Raw genomic sequence first — 23,288 nt, 5'->3', positions numbered from 1 at the left:
CAGGTATCTGGTCCTGTTATTTCTTCTTACTTCCTTTCATTTTCCTTGTTTATATTGTAGTCTTGATTGTACCACTCAGTACTGCTCAGTGTTTCATGCTCTGTGTACCTGGACACCTACAACATCAAGAAGCAGAGAAAAATTTACAAAAGTAGAGATTCGAAATTCACATGATACAATTCTCATCTAATAGCAGTGAGTGGTCTGGAAGAAAAATCTTCCCATCTTAACTACAGCAAATAATTTTGATTACATAACTCATTCATTTTTTTCTCATTAAAGTTACTGGGCTTTTAAGCTGTGAAATCACCTCTTTTAAGTAAGTGACAGCTTTTAAATATCTAGAATACAAGGAAATTTAGAGATCCAAAAGTGTTGCAATTATTACCTTAAGGTAATGTGAATTTCTGAAAGAAAGATAGCAAATATAATTAGTGAGGATATGAAAAAAATGCCTGATTCAGCATAAAGACAGAATCTGGAAAGTTCACGTGGCATGTTGAGAGATAAGATACACTCTGGATATCTATGTAGAGGTGAGTCAGGTTTCCTGAATTGTGAGTCTGTTTTCTTTGAACCAGGAGTGGCTGAGTAAGCAGCTGAATCCAGTGCTTGATTTGTTCATTGGTTCCTGTGTGAGCAACTCTGTTGCAACTATGTCAAAGCAAAAGTTGTGGGTTTTTGGCTAGTGTCTTAACTTTCATAAGTGAAATCTCTGAGTGGAGAGGGCAACAAGTTAATTATTGCACCAATTTTCAGCTACCTTTTGCAGCCATTTTATCCTTTTGACTCAGTCCAAATGACCTACTGGAACTATAATTCTTTATAGCTAAAATTTCCTAATTGTAACATTTCACATCTGTCCTTAAAATTTTCTAGAATTGTGTTCCTTACAATACAAAATTTGAATGTTTGATGTACCCCTCTGTTTGCCTAGGTTGCCTAGCTCTCTTGGACGTAATGGACACACAATAGTTGCAGATTAAAGTAAACGAAAAAGCAAGTTAGAATTTCCCTATAACATTTTGAGTTGCATATCCCACAGGGACGATGGGTACATAGTAAATAATTGTGAAGCCTTAGTCTTGAGTTCACAGTATCTGAAAGGAGGACGGAGTGGTATGCTTCAGATTTAAAGGGTAATAAAAGGAACTAGGTGAAAGAATACAGATTTTTTGTCTCATCGTCCCCCATATTTCTGAATAAGATCCCTACCCAAGTATCTTGGCAGGGTAGGGGCTACTTAGAATATCAGAAATTTATTTTTATATAACAAACATTTAGTAAGTGATAATTCTGGAAACACTCTTCTTGGTACCATGCAGTCAACAAAATGAAAAAAGAAGAAAACCTTAGATTTTTAAAGCAGCAGCCATATTTTTCCTCTAGTATGTTTGTGGTATGTGTGTATATACATATATATGTGTGTGTATATTCATATATACATCTATGTATTTATATAACATATACATATTTAATAGAAAAATATGTGTACATTTCTCTTTACCTATATTAGGGCTAAAAGCTAGCTATAAACAAACAGTTCTAAGGACAATGAAGAGAAAGTAATTCTTACTTGTTTCACTAAGGAGTTGATGGAAGTTTTCTTTCCTCTGAATTATATCTTTGATATAGTATAAACATTTGGCGTGTAATTTGAAATCTTACTTTTTGATGGAGCAATTTAAAGAGGGAAGCGAATAGGATTGTTAAGGGTAGTTGGTGAGGAGATGCCATACATATTTTTAAAAAGTGATTATCTACCTCAATGGTTACTATTGGTTTAAATAGTTGAACACATATTGTAATGCCTACTTTTTGCCAGGGACTATTTTAGTACTATTATATATATATATAATATATATATATTATATATATTATATATATATATAATATATATAATATATATATATGGCTAGCCTGCTTTTCAAAAAATTAATTTTCATATGAACTTGTGTTTGCAAGAAAGAGCGTGAGCTGCATGTTATGAACTTTGTGTGTGTTCCCACATTTTAATCACCATCTGTGTCCCTTGTCTGCATCACCCCTTTTGTCATCCTGGTTCACATTCTCATTGGCATATTAGAATAGCCCCCTAATTGATTTCTCTCCTTTCACTTCAGCCTTCCAATCCAATATACATACTGCTGCTAAACTCAGCTTTCTTAAGCACTGTTTTAGTCATTTCATTTCATGCCTCTGTTAACAACCCCTGAAATGTCCCCATTTCCTACTCCATTGAGGATAAAACCCTAAGTGCTGCAAAGCTTTCCACATTCTGATCCCAAATTCTGTGCTGCTGCTTCTAATAGTATTTCCAAATATGGTACATTTGCTGTGTCCTCACGTTGGCACGCTGATGATCAAGTTCAGCCTGTAAATTTGTCTACGTGTTTTTTTTTTTTAATTTACAACACTGTAGAAGGATATTACACATAAAAATCCATATTTCCAGGCCTTACGTAAATTAGATGATCAAACTTGAGTCTGGAGCTAATGTCATCCAAGGTTATGCTGTTGGTGAATCCTGCACTCTGCCGTGAGCACTGCTCTCACTTCCTCCTTTGATCCCTTAGTGGCAACTTGGTATCTCCTGCATTATATTTATTATGATCTGTTTTTAGTTAGTTACTTGATTATTTTACCTGGATTGTAATCTTGTTTGGGAGTGGAGGATATGTTATATCTTCCAGTGTTTCCTTTATAGTACCATGAACACCATATTTTGCTCATAGAAAGTGCTTTAAAAATATTTATCAAGTACTAATGTCTTTGGGCTCCTGGCAAGCTTGGTTTGCAATAATGATTGTTAAATATTTAATCTCATTCTATGCCCCATGTTTAGTGAAACTCTAGGACATCTAAACTAATATTAGTACCTCTCATTCCCTTTGCAGTTTGGCGCTACAGATTGTGAACTTCAGAATAAAATTTAAGTTATTCTAGTCACTGCCCTACTTTCCTTTGCTCTAAGACATAGTTCGATGAATGCCACCTAGATGATGGGTTATTGACGGTATTGCCACGGTCAAGTGTGGTGATTGAATAAACATATTTGGTGGATAAATAGAGAAAGTTTAAGAAGAACTTGTATTTATAGGCAGGACCTTCATGAAACAAATATAATTTGAAACACATGGGGTTTGCCAGCACTTAGTGTATTGTTTGGCAAATAGTCAATACCACAATAACCATTTAAGTGATATAAAATGTCATGATAAAAGTTAGTAGCTGCATGTTAAAAATAGATTTGGCATCTTGGAAAGAATACCAAGCCTTTTTTTTTTTTTTAATGCATTTACTGTCTGTAGTATTTAATGCCTCAAATTTAATCTCAGGATCTTCCATTCCAACCTTAAGCTTCTGAGTAAGGACTCCATGCACAGGTAACATGCTGGTGCTTTGAGAGGGTGCAGCTCTCTCTGAGGGGTTTCTAGGATCCCTCTCTCTGACGGCTATTCCCCACATCCTTCACCTCCTGCATTGCTGTCTTGTCATGTGACAGCAAACTTGGAAGTAACGCGTATGGGATGGAAGGTATAAGATGTGACAATGTCCCTGCTTGGAAGCGGGCTGTTTTAGAGCATTGCCAGCATCTTAGCAACTTTACTTGAGTAAGAAATAAACTTTTTTATATACAACACTGTGATTTTAGAATGTACTGTTACTTTGGCACAGCAGAGACTATACAAATGAATAAACTACTTAAAAAAAAGATTTTATTTATTTATTTGACAGAGAGAGAAAGAGAGAGCAAAGCAGGGGAAGTGGCACACAGAGGGAGAGAGAGAAACATGGGGCTCTATCCCAGGACCCTGGGATAATGACCTGAGCCAAAGGCAGACGCTTAACTGACAGAGCCACCCAGACACCCCCAAATGAATAAGCTACTTTTTATTCTAAAGTAAGAAATGTACATGTTTCAATAAAAATTGTGACTGAAAAAATGTATATCTCAATATTTCATATCATGGCCATGACAGAGGCATGAGAGCGAGAGAGATGTCAAGGTCAAGTGGAGAAGGACTCTTAAGGAAGGAATATCAAGATCAACACTATAAAATTACAAAATCCAGTCCTCTGTTTTCTTCCCTGTTACAAGTTTTTATTCATTCACCTAACCCTCACAAAATCTCTGGACCTTTAAGCATTTACTCATTTTAAAAAATTAAAATATTTTAAAGTATATAAAGTAGAAAATGAAAGTGCTCAAGCATCCTACTCAGCCAAATCAGTCTTATTTATTTGTAGGAGGAATTTATATATGAAAAAAATTTAAAGTACACAAATCACACTATTTTTCCCAGTTTGACACTGTCTTTTTTACTTTGCAGATAGGGTCTTTTCCTATACAGAAGTCTTAAAGGGATTCCCCCCACTCCATCTGCCCTTCCTCTACTTTATGGTTTCTGGCTTTAATGTCATGATTAGAAAAGATTTTTTTTTTTTCCTTTTCAAGGTGTAATTCTGTGTCTTATTCTATTATTTTTAAGATTTTTACCTTTTAATCCTTCCGGAATTTATTTTTCTGTATTTTGAAAGCTAGGGCTTTAACTAAGTCTTTTTTTTTTTCCCATGTGACTATTCAGTTTCCTAATACGATATAGTCAATGATTTGTACTTTCCCAGTGATTTGAAATGATGCCTTTATTATACATACATGGATCTAATCTTGACTCACTGCTGTGCTTCACTGACATATTTTTCTATTCCTGTGCTAGTTCTACTTTGTTTTAATACATTTATATTTAATATGATATAGTATGTTAGAGCAAATCTCTTAATGCTCACCATTATAATTTATTTATATCTTCTTTACATCTGTCAACAATGGTTAAGAAGGTTCTTTATATACAATCTTTCACATTGCTTATTTATCCCCAGGCTTCATTTATTGCTTATTCAATGCTACTGTGAATAAGGGCTTTTTCTTTATATACTTTTTAACTGGTTATTGCTGCTTTTAGGAAAAGTATACCCACACACATCTGTGTGTGTGTGTGTGTATGCATGTTAATTGATTATTTCTAGACATCATAACTAAACTTTCTTATTGCTTCATAAAGCTCTTCAGTTGATATTTGGAATTTCTGAATTAAAAAAATTTACATGTGACAAACAATAATAGTTTCATCTCATTTTTTATAACACTTAGCTTTCCTGATTCATTTTCTTTTCTTACCACATTGTTTAGAATCCCCAAAATAATGCTACATGCTGTGGTAATACCTGCTATCTTTCTCATTCCTTTAATGGGAATGCATTTAGTGCCATTATACTAATAATAATACTAAATGCCATTATACTAATAAACATTAGTACAACGTTTATTCTCATATAAAATGATTATTAATTACATTAAGATAATTTCCTTCTATTCCTCCTTTTCTACAAGCTTTTAAAAAAATCAAGAAGAGATGTTAAATTTTGTAGTGTTATCTCAATAATTAAGAAAATGAAAGAAAATGCTAGATTAAAATGGATTGCCAGAGGACATTTAACTTTTTAAAATTTACTATGCTTTTCTTAAAGATTGTTTTACTACCCAGACAGCACTTGACTGATCCTGGTTTACCAAGTTACTGCACATAAATTCTCAGTGTACTACACACTGATAGTTTGTTCTTACAGGTATAAGCACAGCAGGTTTGCCTAAAAAGAATTTTGGGGTTGGCAGATTTTCGTTTTGGGCTCTAAAGACCTCCACCTCTACTTCCTACCCTCCTTTCCATTGAAATGACCTTGTTTATTTCTTCTTTGTAACTGGTGTAACAGTGTAACATTTATTATCTTTTTTGTAGCTTATTTGGTGCGTGATTGAAGCATTAAGAACTTGAAAGTCTCATTGTTCAGCCCCCTCCTCATTAGCAAATGAAAACAAGACAACCACCTAGGTTGGAGAAGGTACATGGGTACACAGTCTGTGTCCAGGTGTTAGAAACATCAGTTCTGATACTTATTGTTCTCTTAAAAATGAAACAAAAAATTGTAATGGCTCAACTTTAGAAAAATACTCTTTTACCTCATTTCCTAAATTTTTAAAGGCTTCTGTTAAATGGTTGCTGGATGGGGGGCATGTTTAACGGCCATCTCATTATCATAATCACTACACATTTCCAAATCTGTTTTTTCACACTTGAGTGTGTGTTTCCAAACTCAAATTTATGCACATATAGCTTTAGGAATTCCTGATGAATAGCAACCCATTTAAGAATTTGGCTAATGATATCATAAATGCAGAGATTTTTATAGGTTGAATAGTGTGCTGTTTTGCCCACTAATTGTTTCATAGGTGTTACGCATTCCAACTAGATTTCCATTTATAAGCCTAAAGCATTATACGCACTCAATAAAAGTAGATTCTCTGAGATATCCAGGAGTAGAGAGCATATAAATTGCTCAATGACAAAATTACAGGTTTTTAAAGATCAAAAAGGATTTGAGAGATCATCTCCATTCTTTCATGTTGCAGGTAAGGATGGATGGTGACACTGGCTGTCCTCTAAACAGGAATGCTGTTTCAATTGCCTTTTCTCATTTAAATGCTAGTATCGATAATTGAAAGGTGGCAAAGATTGTTGAACCCATCTAACAGACTGTTATGCCACCAATGGTCTACTAATGGACAATATTTCTAGGCACACGTCATATAGACTATTGGAAGATTGTTGCTTATAGATCAGAGTGAACATTACTGAAGACTTCTTTTTGCTCTCCATGCATAACTTTCTGGGACAGTGACCTAGATGACAGTCACTTCATTAATTACCGTATAACATATTTTCTGTACAAACTTCAGAAAAAGTCTTGCTCCTGTCAATATGAAGATTGAATGTACAGAAAGACACAATTTAGCTTCAAGTTACAAGAAAGATATCGGGATAGCTTTTTGAGTTATAAAAGAGATGTACTTGTAAAATTAAATTGATATTGTCTAACAAATTTTTCTAGAAATGAAATTTCAGCCCATAAAAAATAGAACAGTATTTTCCATTAATCTAAAAAAAACCTGCATTTAGAATACTAAATTCATTTTCTCAGTCTCTTATTACAGCTGCTTCTGATTTCTCAATAAGCCTGAAATATGAAACATAGGTGGGGAAAAGCAAAGGAGGTCATATTTGGGTCTTTAAATGCAAAGTTGGGAACAAATCAATATTTTCTCATTACTATTAAATCTACATCGGAAGGTATATAAATATATATATATATCTTCTAATTCATATATATATATTCATTATATATTCATATATATATTCCTTCATATGTATGTATGTATAAATAGAACCCTATAGAGACATCTCAGGAAAACATTTAGGAGAAGGATGAAATTTGTTACAAAAATATTATGAAAGCACAAAAACGCGATAGAATTTATCTCAATTAACAGACGAAAAAATTGACAGAGTGAATGGCAGCATCACCAAGGGCATTATCACCAACAGTTAATTGATTGTATAAATAAAACTGTACCTGCGGTGGTTTAGTTTTACAAAGAAGTCATCTTGCAATGCAGTTGGAGAGGACTTAAATGTAAATAACGCAAGAAATAATGATTTCTAAGCCAAGCAAGTGATTCTGTAGTCTTTTTCCTTAACTGTGTATTACTCCATCTAAATCATTCTTCTTTCATCTAACAGCAATATGAAAATGTCAATTGAATTTTTTTCTCCTAAAGACCTTGTTTCCTGAATATTGGTGGCCAGCTGAGATAAGTTCTTGTCATCTTTCTTTCAAATTCTAGCTTATTTTACACTGTGTTTGAAGATGTTAAATAATTTTAGAAAAACAGCTCATTTTTCAAAAGAAGAAATTACAGCCCAAAATACACATACTAAATTGGTTGGATCACAAGGCAGGAAATGCAGTGTTTTATACATCTGAATTCTTGAGTATTTAGCTGTGCTCAGTTTTTCTGAGCAGTTGCCCTACTCTTAAGAGAAACTAAGCAACAGCAGGGCTGTTAGAGATAATTACATAGTACACACCACTCTAATTCATATACAGCCATCAAGTTTTTATAGGTTCCTATTTGTGATGCTATAACTAAGGAGTTTTTTACAGTTTTCAAGTTAAATTCCTGTCTTTTGGGGATTATAATTCAGTTATTAAATGTTTCTCCTAGACTGAAACTCGGTATACAAAGTCTTGGTAGGAATAAAAACATTCTTAAAAATTCCCGTAAATGTCTCTTACATCATTAAAAATTATTTTGTAAAATAATAAAACCATATCTTTAGAACATATTCTGATGTGACTTGTAGTTACATGTTTCTTATTTCCTTGTTATTTGTTTATGTACAAATATGTTCACCTACCTTTTTAAAAATCAGGTTTTTTTTATTATACCATTCAGATTACATTGTTAAAAACATTTTAATATCAAAACATTGATTTTTATTTGTAAATACTTAAGCATCAAACCCTAACATATAACATATACAGTTCACTGAAGTTGAGTGTAGGGAAGTAACATTTTATATGATCAAATATGTTTATAACATGTATGCACTCTTTATGTAATGTGTGTGTGTTGTTATCATTTCATCAGACTCCTTTTTTGCCATGTCATTTATTTACATGTGAGAAAACAAAGTATATTTTAGCTCAGTTTTCAAACTAATCAAGCATTTGTAGCCTAGGTGTTTTAGCGGGCATGTGCAGAAAGAAGCGATTTTTAGGCCCAAGTCTGTATTAAATATAAGAATATTTTAAAAAAAGAAAAAATGTATAAAATATATGTCTAAAGTATTTCTTAGCCTTAATTACAATTTAATACATAATTGCAGATTATATATTGTCTTTTCTATCATGAGATATTCTATTGTCCTCCAGGAACCAAATTTTTCTTAGGACTTTCATGAAAGTAGGATGGGGTTGGCTGTCCCTATGTTTTAAATAAGACCAATCAAATACAGGAGAGAATCCTCACTAACCAATGTCAAGCAAGCAATACAACAAATAAAAAATCCATTTGCTGCTCTATTAGTTTATTTGCTAAAATTAAATGGGCAAGGCATTCTGTTTTAAGATTGGCAAGAGCTAGCATCCTCTATGAATAACAAACAGCCAGGATTCTGTATAATAATTCTGGGTGTAAACATTGATAAAACAATGTGAATGCAATTAACTTTACAGCTCGTCTCATGAATCCATACTGGCATCTGTTCTGCCCCTCCTCACAGAGTTTTGTGCCAACCTCTACTCCCAAATTGCCCATGTAGACTAGACCAATGATTGCAATACAATTAGACTGATGAGAATCAAGAGAATTGAAAAAAAAAATCTGATAACGCCTAACTTGGTTTTATCTCCAGAAGACTAAATAAAACTATTGCATTTCAGAATTTATTTAAAATATTTTATTTATTTATTTGACAGAGAGAGAGAGAACACAAGTGGTGGGAGCGGGAGGCAGAGGAATAGGGAGAGAGAGGGAGAAGCAGACTCTCCTGCTGAGCAAGGAGCCGGACCCTGGGATCATGACCTGATCCAAAAGCAGACACTTAACCAACTGAGCCACCCAAGCATCCCAAAACTATTGCATTTCAAATATGTATATTTTTTCTTTTACTTTCAGATTTTCTTTAGTTAATATTTTTTAAAGTACGTTAAACTGACAATTACTTCATTTAAAAATGGCATCTAATCTTAAAAAATGTATATTTTCTTGCTGTGTAATTAGATTTGTTGAGTTTTCCATCCTTAGATGACAGAATACTTATTTATAAAACCAGTCACCAAAAAAAGAGGCAAGATGAATATGGCCAATTATTTTACTTTCATACTTCAAAGCATTGAGGACAATGTACTCAGCGAATAATCTAATCTTCAAAACAGATCTATTTGAGGAAGCAATAAAGTACAAGCAATAGAAGACCTCTCTCTTTAGAGTTCTATATTATTTTTCTTATAAATTATATCATGTCATATCATATTATATAATATTACATCAATTAATCCCCAGAGAGAGGCAGACTGTTATGAACATACCAGCTCTTACATTAAGTGCTCATTTGTTAAAGAGGCAATAAAGATCACAAAATTGAGTTAATCACTGATCAGGTAAGTGCTGTCTCTATCTTTACAAACTACAAAAACAGAGTTGGAAAGAGAATAAACTATTTTTATTGTGCACTTATTATTGTGATACACATTATCGTAAATGCTTTATGAATATTAGTTCATTTAATCTTCATAACAGTCCTCTTAGGTAGCAGCCTTTATTATCCTCAGCTGGAGGTCAGCCAGCTGGTAGGTTCTAGAACTAGGATCTGAACCCAGACAGTGGGGCACCAAATTCTGTACTTTTAATCCCTATGCGAGGCTGCCGCTATGGAATGTTAGCCTATAAAGGAGTTCGGTGACTTCTAGATTCCTGGATGCCACTTCCTTTTTTTTTTTTTTAAGATTGATTTATTTATGAGAGAGAGCATGTGCGCAGGTGTGGGGGAGGGGCAAAGGGAGAGAGAGAGAGAATCTCGAGCAGACTCCCCACTGAGCACAGAGAGCCCCAAGTGGGGCTTCATCCCGGGACCCTGAGATCATGACCTGAGCCAAAATCAAGAGCCTGTTGTTTAATACACTGAGCGACCCAGGTGGCCCCTGAATGCCACTTCTCAATGTAGTTAAATAACCCATATTCCATCATCCAAACTGAACCCCATGATAAAATTTTCAAGTTTTTACGAGTAGGTGTTTGAAAGGGATCTTATTTTGACAAATAGAATCCCTAAAGGTTATCACTTTCTTTTTTTGCAGTACTTAGGGACTTTTCTGAAACACAAACAGAAATTTAGAGAAATGTCATGAATAACTTCTACCAGATGCAAAATAGAAGTAATTCAATATTGTGTCTATTACACAATAATCACATATGACACAATATTACACAATAATTACACAGTATTGTGTAACAACGTCACCTAGAATACTTCATTTTGAAGATGATACATCTAACCTCTCATCCTAACTAATACTGAGTGTTTTATTTAAGAAAACTTCCCCTATGGGGCACCTGGGTGGCTCAGTCAGTTGAGCGTTTGACTCTTGGTTTTGACTCAGGTCCTGATCTCAAGGTGGTGAGAATGAGCTCTACATGGGGCTCCTTATAAGCTCAGAGCAATCTGCTGGAGATTCTCTCCTTCTCCCTCTGCCCCACTCCAGCTCATTGGCGTTTTCTCTCTCTAATAATAAATATATCTTAAAAAAAGAAAAGGAAATCTTCCCCTATTGGTTAAAATGTATTTTTGGAAAAAGGGCATTAATTTCTTTCTTATTCTTATTAAAAATAAGAAATTAAAAATTTTCTATTTCTTATTAAAAATAATCGGAAGTCCTCAGAGAATATTTGTTTATATCAATTGCCTTTCAAAAAGAAAGAAATTTACAAACCATTGAATCTCTGAGCTGAAAGAAATTTTAGAAATCAAAGCCCCACTATAAACAATATCTGTTTTTTTTGAGCTGCCTGATATCCACTCTCCTCTCTGCTAATAGTACTCTAGTTTTCTTAGAGAATCTCCTGGTCCCCATGCTCAGTCTTTGTAATTGAGTGGGACTGATCGTACTTTCAATCCCCTGCTTTGATATATGACCAAGGACTAGTCAATCATAGTAATTCTCAGCAGTTTCAGAACTGCTGTCTGGGAAGTGGTTGTAGAGTGTTAGACACCCACTACAAACTGTTGGGATCTGTCTTGCCAGCTTCAGAATGAAAAAGTTTACCTGAATTAAACCAACACGTTGGAAAGCAAAGCCAAGAGTTGGAAAGAGACCAAGTCTGGATGAAGTTGTTTGAGCCCCAGGGTAGATCCGTATGAGCTCTATCCATAAAGTCCACTGAAAACAGAGTAAAAGCCACAATATTTATTCCTGTTTAACTGCCATCTAATTAATATCTGATGAAACATTTTGAACTACAGGAGGATTGTACCTCAGAAGGAGACCAATGCCATTTTCAGCATCAGTATGTTTTCAGATTTTGATTATGTTGAACATAAATTTGTTTCCCTTCTAATTTCTCTTTTGATGCTCTGCCTCTGGTGATAAAGCAAATAAGTCTAATGTTGTTTTTATAGGATAGTCCATCAAATACATGTAGCATCTATCCTCTCAGTCTTTTATAGCTAAAACAGCTACACTTAAGATTTGAGATTATAAACATATTTTTAAGACTTTCAGTTAAATCATCGAAGAAAAACTGTGATAGTTGTATCATTTTAATAACAATGAATTTCTATCAGTCATCCCATTAATAATGTTTTGGAGACAGAAAAAAAAATACTGCTAATTAGCTGAGGTTAAACAGTGAGTTTGTTAGATGCATGGGACCCAACCTTACAATTAAGGTTGAACACATGTGATTTCAAGGATGAAAAATCCCACCTGCTCAATATTATCTCCTGAAAGTCATATCAATTAAAGTCAAAGGTTAAATGAATATCCCCTGAAGGCTATAGTTCAAATTAAATTGTTTAATTTAAGGTAAATATATCAATTTGCATTGATTCATTAACAACAATTAATTCATTCTCAGCCATTGGAGAAAAGAGAATAGATGACAGGACAGTTTTAAGGAGACAGGGGTATAGACAGGAGTTTCCTACATAAGATGACACCCTGAAGGGAACTTTAAAAATTAGGTGGGGGGGCGCCTGGGTGGCACAGCGGTTAAGCGTCTGCTTTCGGCTCAGGGCGTGATCCCGGCATTATGAGATCGAGCCCCACATCCGGCTCCTCCACTATGAGCCTGCTCCTTCCTTTCCCACTCCCCCTGCTTGTGTTCCCTCTCTCGCTGGCTGTCTCTATCTCTGTCAAATAAATAAATAAAATCTAAAAAAAAAAAAAAAAAAAGGTGGGGCCTGCTGTGCAGATGTCAGGGTATGAGAGCTGATAATGATAGTGTTACTAAAACAATAAATCTGCTGTTTATTTCCTTGTGGTGGAGGGGTTGCGATTTATCTCCAAAGAGCACCCGCGTGTGTGTGTGCGTGTGCGTGTGTGTGTGTATGTATAAATATGTATGTACAATCATTTCACCAAGAGTTATCCCGCTTTCTCTAAAGAAGAATCGGTATTGAATTATTGACAATCTAGATCTGATTGTTATTGGTAATCCCTAAGTGAAAATAAACCCAGAAAGGAGATTTTAAAATATCTGTCTCCTCCTAAGTGAATAAAAGCATTTCTAACTTAATTTTTTTCAGATCCAATTGTGCAATATTAGCTGTGGGACATTAGTAGTAGAAATAAAAGCAGCAATTTAAAGATGTGTCTTTGTATTTGTTTTCGATTGCTGCTGTAGTAAATTGCCACAAGAGTGGTGGGTTAAATGATACAAATCCATGATCTCATAGCTCTGTAGGTCAGAAGTCTCACATGGGTCTTTCCAGCTTAAAATCAAACTTGGGTAGGCTTTATTGCTTTCTAGAAGTTCTAGGGGAGAATCTATTTTTTTGCCTTTTCCAGCTTCTAGATGCTGACCGTATTTCTTGGCTCATGTCCGCTTCCACCATCTTGAAAGCCAGCAATGGTAGCTCTAGTCTTTTTTTCCCCTGACCCTTCTTTTTCTACTTTTAAGAACTCAATAATGACATTGAACCCACTTAGATAATTCAGAACAGTTTCTCCATCTCAGGGTCAGTTGTTTAGTAATCTTAATTTTCCTTTGCCATGTAAAGTAATATTTTTACAAATTCCAGGGATTAGGGCATGATTATCTTTGGGGAGCCAATATTCTGCTTACCAGAGTCTATTACATAGGATATGTACATTCCTGAAAAGCCTCATGTTCTGTTAAGTAACACACTAAAAATAATAAGGCATGTAGGAAAAATATAGGGTTGAAAGAAGCAATTCAAAACCTATGAGTTTAACGACCAGAACACTAAAAACACTAAGTGCCAGTTAGGATGACATACTGAATTTCTAATAAATATATACTACTTTAAATATAAGACATGACTTTAAAAATCAGGATGAGGAGAGATGTACCAGGATGGAAGCAGGTGTAAGGAATGGGTGAGATTACTGAGTTATGAAATCAAAGCAAAATGTGCAAAAGACAAGAGAAATCACATAAGCAGCATTTCTAATAGTCACATAGCATGTGGCCCAGCTGAACCTAGAAGAATGGTGGATTAAAGGGCATGTCCAGACTACTTTATACCACCACTGCTTTCTATATTCAGCTGTGTTGTCTGTTTTATGTTTGGCCATTGTCACTTGGTAGGCTGAGAAAGTTATGTAAGAATCAAGGGACTTTCTGTGCTGTACCAAAATCTCCCCTATTTGCCGATTGCATTTGAACTAATCCTCTAATTATATCTTCAAAAGCAAATTGTGTTGCAGTGCTTGAGCTTATTGCAAAGCTTGGAGTACCAAATAAAGTCAAGGTTACCTCAAAGTCCCAAGATATTAATTTACCATCACTGTCAATGACTTATGACTGTGAGTCAGTCATTATGGGCTGAATATATTTCATGGAAGAGGACAACTGAATTTTTGGCATTATCTTATGCATACTCCAAGAAGTATTTGCAGAGGAAATATCATGAAGTCATTTCAGAATTTTAAAAACCATGCATACTGGGAAGACATATGTCAGAATTGGGAATGTATCCCCTCTAAAAGAGACTATAACTTATACAATCCAGTCAGCTGTATCTAGAGGCCACACCAAAAGCAGTAATACTTCAAGACCTAATAAAGAGGGGAAAGAGAAAGCTAAATGACAATGCCCTTTGAAGGATGAGGATACTAAGAAAGAAAGAAGCATATTGTGAGAATTGAAACCAGAAAGGGTAGATTAAGAGACCTGAGAGAGTGTCATTTTTGTGCATCATTGTTAATTGAGTGGCGATAGGAGCACCTTATTAAATGGGAAATTAGTATGAAACTATGAGAGCGTACCTTGACCCCTCCTGTATTCCTAATAAATGATTTCTCTGACTTATTTATTAATTCATCAGGATATCCAATATTCCTCTCTTGTGCTAGGCATTGTGTTAAGTACTGAGGTTATAGTGGTGAATATTAAGAGGTAGTTTTGGCCCTCATACATTTAGTTGGTAAAACAGACATTAAGCCAACTATCCCACTAATATGACAACCTGTGATAAGCGCTACCAAGGAAAAGAACAATGTTATAGGAACGTGATCTATAGTGGGGGTGTGGAGTTGGATGTTTGAGTTTACATTTAAATGATCATCACAAAGTACTGGGCCAGGGGAATATAAGTGAATGACATTTCTAGTGCGCACAGCAATGGCAACAGTAGCATATATTTTATAGCTGTACCGAACTTGAATCAACTTCATTGATCTTTTGATTTCTTTTGCTTTAAGAAATCGTGGTTGACTACCAATAACATGTGCAGACCATTACTATTTGAAAAATGGATGGCATCCAGGCACAATTTTAAAACTGACACATTGATACATTAAAACTCGTGCTATTGAATTGTTTTATTTAAAACTTTGCGTTTCTCCCTTTTGAGCAACTAGTTTGCTATGTCATATGGCCACTAGGGGGCAGTACTGCCCTTTGTTAGAAAGGAGTTAGCTTTCGCAAGCCCGGATTTTCCTTGTTAAATGTTGGGGGTGGGGGAGGAAGAAGGAACAGCTTTCTCTAGTTTGGCAATGAAAGAGAAAAAAAATAAGGGACTTTTAAAATAAGATGGGGTTGCATATTATGTCAAAGGCCAGTTTTACAGAGAGATTTATTAACCGTTTGCTTTTAATCACTCTTAATTGAAAGGCTACACAAACATACAAATTAGGAATACTTGATCAACCCTTGACTGTGTCACATTATATATTTAATTTAAAATTGGTATTGTTTTTAATCTATGCCACCAAAAGTATTTAAAAAAACGTAATTTTTAATCAGAAAGACCTATGGCTATTGTATCGTCTACTGTATAAAATGAATTTGTACAAGGGCTTAATTGTTAATGTAATTTCTCGTTCTTATTTCAAAGAAGAGTAATTTTTTAAAATATGAATTTCAATATACAAACTATCTTCATTAATTTTAAATGATACTATAGAAAATCCAAGCTAATTTTTATAAAGTATAAACAAGAAACAATTACAAATTCTGCTTTGTGAACAATTGATAAATATAATACTTGGCTTTCTTGCAGTGGATTTAATTAGCTTTAATCTGCACACACCGAAGAAAAACACCATCTGGTAAATTCTGTGAACATTTTCATTTTATTTTTGCGATGTGTTCTACTACATATATTTGTATTTTAGATGCTCAGAGTAACATATGAAGTATCAAAAATATTTCATGTGGTAGGAGAGTGAAAATGCAGCCTTATATTTCTGATTCAGATCTTCGCACAGCATTTGACATTAATTTAACTATGTTACACTTCCTTTGCCTGTATTATTTTTATATCTTACTACTACTTGAGCATTTGCAAAGGAAAGATATGCACAATTATCTTATACTTGATTTTAGGATTTTTTGGCACAAAAATTTGAATTGAACAGCTTCCTGATTGTATGCTTTAGGAATGTCGGTCACCCCGTTAATCAATGAAGCTAGTACTCTCTTGGCTTCTTCCCTTAGATAAAATATAAACTTTGGTGCTGTCGCCTTTCCACATGGGAACTTCCAGTAAAAATACTGGCATAGATCTTTTCCATTAATGCTGCTTAGAACAAACTGCAAATAGGACTGACTTATGTAAGTTCTTAAATGATTACAGAGCAGGAATAGGTACCATGTGCTGGTAATAGAGTGGTTGTTGCTGCCCTTCCACTTACCACTTTGGCTCTGTTTCTTTCCACATGGACCTTCTGATTATAGGCCAAGAGAGATCAAAACATACAATTTAAAATTAACTGCAGTTGATTTGCTCAATAAAAATGTATTTAAATACGTGGAATGCATGACATTCCTCGATGGCAAGTTTTCTAGTTCCACAAATACGTCTATAATGCATGTTGTATAGTGTGAACCAGGACGATGTCTGCCTCTTGCTATTACACACACATACACACGTCTTGAAATACTTTCGATTTCTGGGGCTCTAAAGGGTCATGCAGCATTCCCTTTTCTTCTCTGCAGTTAAAACCTAAAGCTGTTAGTAAAAGGGTAATGAATGTGCAGTAAAATGAAGTATGTAAAAGATAATTTTGTCCATCCCGTTGAAAAAGCTCAGGAGCAAAAGGAAGATGACTGAGATTGGGTTTTCAGTTCCCTGTGTTAGAGTTGCTGGCTGTCCAGAAAGGTGAGTTTAAGAATAAATAAATAAATAAATGAATAAATAAATAAATAAATAAAGTAGAACATAGCCTTTAGTCATGAAGACTTAAAACAAGAATTCAGGAACCGTTGGCATAAGAAAAATTAGCTGTCCTGAGGATGTGTGAATTAAAATAAAATTATGAAGCTAACTTATAATAGCTTTATGAGTTCAGATATGTCAGAGAAGAGAGAGGGTGACAGAATTTGTTATTTCCATATGACCTCTGCAAGAGCTTGGCAAATTGCCAGTCCCTTCAGGAAAATGTGCTGTCTATAAATGCAAAAGTGAATATTTCTGAAACTTTTTTTTTTTTTAGCTTTGAAGATTGTGACCATCTGCACTTCTTGGGCACATCTCTGGTTCACATGCACATTAATTTATTTACTAAACATCTACTAGATGCCTTCTTCATAGCAGACACTTGAGTAGGCACTTTGTGATCAGAAGTCAGAAATACTGAGTCAGATAAAGCTAAAAAATGCCAGACTTACCTGCTTTTGAGTTGGTCTGAGCTGCCAGTCATTTATCTCCTAGATGGAGGGTGTCTACTCATTTTTGTGTACATTTTACTCCCACTAACGACCAGTGCCTGAATTATTTCATGGTGTTATGTGGGTTTATGATTCACTTTGGGGATCTTTAGCACAGGGAACTTACTTCTGTATTGAAGCAGTATGTGGAATATATTTCATGTACGTTGTACCTGAATCCAAAATAAATTTGGGTATTGACAAAATCCAGTGCAAAGAGCTTTTAATTGTAAGAGACTTGATCTTCACAAAAAAATGAGGAGTACCAAATTATTTGACCATATTTTAAATGAAACTCTTCTTTTTCTCATGGTATTTTCTCTTGTGCAATCTTTTAAATTATACTAAACGCAAAATCACTTTTTTAAAATCAGGGTTGGTTAACCTGCTAAAGCTTAACTAGTTACACTTGGCATAACATATATTATTCTGTAACATCTTATTGATTGTTACTATTTAAATCAGATTGCCTTTATTCAATGTGTTTAACTCTTGTTTCTGATACCTTATCTTGCAATGCTCATGGGTTTAACTCTTATTTCCTGAGCTCTGCCCTTTCACATTTGTTAGAATTTGCTGATAGTTCACATCTGGTATTGCTATTTGGTCTTAGGGCATCTCACTCTTTAAATCTCAGTTTGTTCTTTTCTTTCTTCAGTATTCTCTGTTCTTCTTGACCATGGTCCTAGAGTTATTTTATTTCTCTTTTAATGTTTAATAAGCATTCTTTGTAGGTTTCTTAAAAATTTTTAATTATGGTTCAGCAGTTTTTATTTTTTAAAAACTTTCAAACATGATTAAGTACTCAAAAGTAGTTCAAAGGATATGATTAGGTCAACGCTCAGAAATGCATAGAATTCTTATACTTTTATGCATTATATAAAATTCAATATAAGTGCACATGTTAGCATTACATGTAGAAATTCTAGACTTAATTACAAGAAGGCTAAGTAAATGCATGCTCAGAGACACAATTCATATACACTGTCGCTATGATCTTGAGGCCTGTTTTGGTCAATATTGATAAATTGACAGCTGTGATTTTGACATAAACACTTGTATAACTTGAGTGACTTTTCTTTTTTCACTGAATTTTCAGATTTTCCTATTGAAAACTTCTCCTTGCTATACCTTGGAGGAAATATTCTTCAGAATTATTTACAGAGAACTGACGTCTTCATTTTTCTAGTCACCCATATTTAAAACTTTGTGTCATCCTCAACTCTATTCCATTATGCTCCCATTCAATCACTAAGTCCTACAGATTCTTCATAGAAAATGACCTTAGCCTCCTTCAGTCCCTTCAAATTCCCACTGAAATTGTCATTTAGTCATATGCAAATTCCAAGGTAGTATGCTCCTCCCTCCTTGGTGGGACATTCAAAATATTCCACAGTCTGGCTCGGATCACCTTTCCAAGTTCAGCTCCCACTGGCCTCCAGTTTGAATTGTCTACACCATTTCTCTGGTCCACTTGTCATCGATTGATTTATTTATTTATTATTTAGATTCCAACTTATCATTGTTTTAACATGTCACACTTTTTTTTTCTGTAGGTGTATTCTTTCCTGCCTAGAATCTCTGTCCCGCTCCCTTTCCTTTCTAAGGCCTCTTCAAACAGTTACCCAGTAACCTGACTCAGAGACACCTCATAACTGACCACTTTGTTATTTATCTTTGTATGTAGAATAAGACCTACCTCTTGAACTAGGTTTCAGGAGTCAAATTTATCCCGTCTCTGTATCATCATTTTCTAGAAATGCCTTTATTTGGTGAATATTCTTATTGATTACTTTAACACTTCAAAGTGCCTAAACAATGATTACCTATTTATTATTATGTCATCATGTCTCAGTGAAAATGTTATTAAATTTTCATGACCGTTGTTGTTATTATAGCAATATTATTTTCCTCCATGGAACATTGCCATCACCTGGCCCTTTGAATGTAAAGACAATAACAACACAAATTTAATTAAAAAATGTTATGTACTCCCTAACCAAGTGGATTCCCTTTTCATCAATAAGACAAAAGCTCTGTTGAATGTGTTATTGCACTGATAAAGTAATTTCAAAATTAGATTACAATGCAAATGAGTTGGCTAGGTTGTATTTTTATTCTTGGTAGAAATATGAGAGAACTGGTATGTGATTATGATGGACTTCTATGTAAAACGGACTACTTCTGACTTGAGAAATATGCTCTAAAAATGCAAGCTGGACATTAGTAAGCTTAGTGTTGACTATAGTGCTTTTCTGTGTGGAGGAATACTAATTTGTTTTATGTCATGGATGAAGTAGAAAAAGAAGAAGGCCTAGAAATTTACATGTTTTACAAATAGTGGCAGCAGGGATTCTTATTGATGTTACAAAGCATGTTTCATTTCGGATTAGATTTTTAATGAAGACACACACGAACAAGAAAGAAGTCAGTTGAATGGACATAAAGCCAAGAGTAAAGGCAAACGTGTTTCTCAAGATTATTTTTGGTTTAAGAAACCAATGTCTTTGTTTTAAAAGTCATATTATTTTTGCTATTTTCCCTCAAGGACAAAAATATATCAATATGCTGAAAACTAAATAATTTCCACAGGCTCTTTACAATGATCTCGTTGTTGAAGAAGAAGAAAAAGAGGAAGGGGGAGAGGGAGAGTTATTGTTAAACTGAAGTAATTTCTTTACAAAGTAATTTTCAGCGGTCTACCAGGTCAGAGCATCCAAACATTTATTTTAAAGGTTTGCCGTAATTTAAATTACCAAATATATGAAGTATACGGCACAAGGCAATGACCTCAATTATTTTTTCAAGATTCCAAGACATTTTTTTAATTTGTCATTATTTTTTTATACTCAGAAGGAATAGTATGCTTATAAAACACAATGATAGGGTATAACAAATCAAACTTTTGAAATAAAGCATGATTTCTCTAAAGCTATATGTATAGATGAAACTATCTAATGTCTTCTACATACCACCTTAGAAAACTTGTTTCTGGAAATTACTTATAAGTTGTTTGAAATTGGATTAAATTGCATAACACACATATGAGAAAAATATTTCATAAATTACATGGAGTAGGTGTAAATAATGTGCCAGGTTCCAGGCTTTAAGATCATAATATCACGTCTGAAACATCTGACCAATTATCCTTTATATTTTTGAAGTTTAGAAGTAAGCATAATATACACATAAACTAGCATGAATTCAAGTTTATGAAAAAATAACAAAACATTTTAAAGACCTTTTTATACAGCAAATTGATATAATGCTGACAAAAATCTTCACGTTTGTATGCCATGTGGGTATATTATCAGAATAGAACTATGTAAGAGGGGGCGCCTGGGTGGCACAGCGGTTAAGTGTCTGCCTTCGGCTCAGGGCGTGATCCCGGCATTATGGGATCGAGCCCCACATCAGGCTTCTCTGCTATGAGCCTGCTTCTTCCTCTCCCACTCCCACTGCTTGTGTTCCCTCTCTCACTGGCTGTCTCTATCTCTGTCAAATAAATAATAAAATAAAATCTTAAAAAAAATAACTATGTGAGAAAAACAGAAAACACAAAAGAAGACCTATAAAAAAATTAATGGTAAGTGTCTAAATATTCTTGGTTTGTAAGACTGGCATGTGATATAGAGTGACGTATGTATTTGAGACTCAGCTCCTTTATGGCAAGCTCCTGTTTTATGACAAGGCTTTTAAACTTCAGGCTTGATGCAACACTTAGCCAATAGTATATTTGTTGGATTCAGTTGAAAATCTATAGCAGCAACTTTTTTTTTTTAAGATTTATTTATTTATTTGTTTGCTAGAGAGAGAGAGTGAGCGTGAGTGGGAGGGGTAGAGGGAGAAAGAATCTCAAGCAGACTCCTCTCTGAGAGCAGAGCCCCAAGTCGGGCTCAATCTCATGACCCTGAGATCATGACCTGAGCCAAAACCAAGAGTGGGAGGCTTAATCAACTGCGCCACCCAGGCACCCCTACAGCAACTCTTGTAATAGCTGTTGAACTATGTGAGATCAAAATACGTGACACATTCCCACATGGAAAAGAGGTAGAAAACCAATTTCACTCTTTCTGGGGTCATCTTAACAAACATTGGATGAACCTGATTAACTATACTAATTTCATTTGATGTTCCCATACATATACTAGCAAAATGTATTTGGATTTCCATCTAAACAACTAAAATATGAATTTTGGAGAGCAAGAATTATCTTTTATTTATTTTTATGTCACCCTAATTTATCTAGTAGAGAGAACTTCATACATAGTAGGAATTAAATAAATGTCTATTAAACGGGTACTGTATCAAGTCCTCTAAATACAAATCGATCTCAACATGGTTTTCATATTTTTATTAAAGAATTATATCTATGCGTATCTGTATAACCGAATATACACACACATTCCTATATATGCATGTATATATGGGTATATGGTAAACAGATGTGAAAGCATGTTTCAAGAGTAGTGTCATTCTTCCAACTTTTGGAGTTTTAGTTTGAAACAAAGATTGAAATTAATTACATATTTTATGTGTTTTCCATAAATATTACCACTACAGTTTTTATTTATTTAAATATAATTTTGAGAAAGGAAAGAGTGGGAATTCAAGTAACAAGAGATCTGCTTTATAGTGCAGTATCAAGAGTCATTTCAATCATAGGTTTTTCTGTATTGAGTTTCGGGAAGGGACTTAGAAGAGGTTTCTTTTGAAACCTTTTGAAATTTAGCAAACATCCAGTAAATGCAGATTTTTAAATTTATCTTGATGCTTGAAGGTTGGTTTTGGGCCTGCTCTATTTGATTCATTTCTTTATTATTTATCCAGACAGGGATTAGGGAACTGTTTATCAAATATACAAACAGTTTTAAATTCATTGAAATAAGTTTTATTTGGTGGAGATAGGAATAAAATTTAACGAATTGCTTTCATAAATCATCTCACAAAAATCCATGGTTACGTGGAGCACAGTAGAAACCAGTATAAATAGAGAAATGCTCCTCTACGTCCACATCTCCCATCCCCTCCTAACTCCAGGTGACTTCTTGGCCCCAGGATACCACTGAAGGTGTTCTTGGTAGCAACTCTCTATTGACTTATGGCTGCCAGGTGTATTTGTCAGTGTTCTCTGGAGAAACAGAACTAGTTGGATGAGGATAAGGAGATTTATCATAGGAATTGTCTCACACAAGTATGGAGCCAGAGAAGTCCCATAATCTGCAGACTGCAAGCTAGAAAGTTAGAAAGATAGGAAGAAAATTAGAAAGCAGTTCATCCCAGTTCTGAAGGCCCAAGAACCAGGAACACTGATGTCCAATGGCAGGAGAAGATGGATGTCTCAGCTCAGGCATATAGAATGAATTCACCTTTCCTTCACCTTTTGGTTGTCTTCTAGACCTCAGTAGATTGGATGATGCCCACCAACATTGGTGAAGGAAATGTTTATTCAGTTTACTGACTCAAATGATAATCTCTTCCAGAGATACCC

This window comes from Ursus americanus, chromosome 1 (assembly GCF_024610735.1).
Source record: "Ursus americanus isolate L20-20 chromosome 1, mUrsAme1.1.p, whole genome shotgun sequence".
Classification (NCBI taxonomy): domain Eukaryota; kingdom Metazoa; phylum Chordata; class Mammalia; order Carnivora; family Ursidae; genus Ursus; species Ursus americanus.
This window is presented reverse-complemented; position numbering follows the sequence as displayed.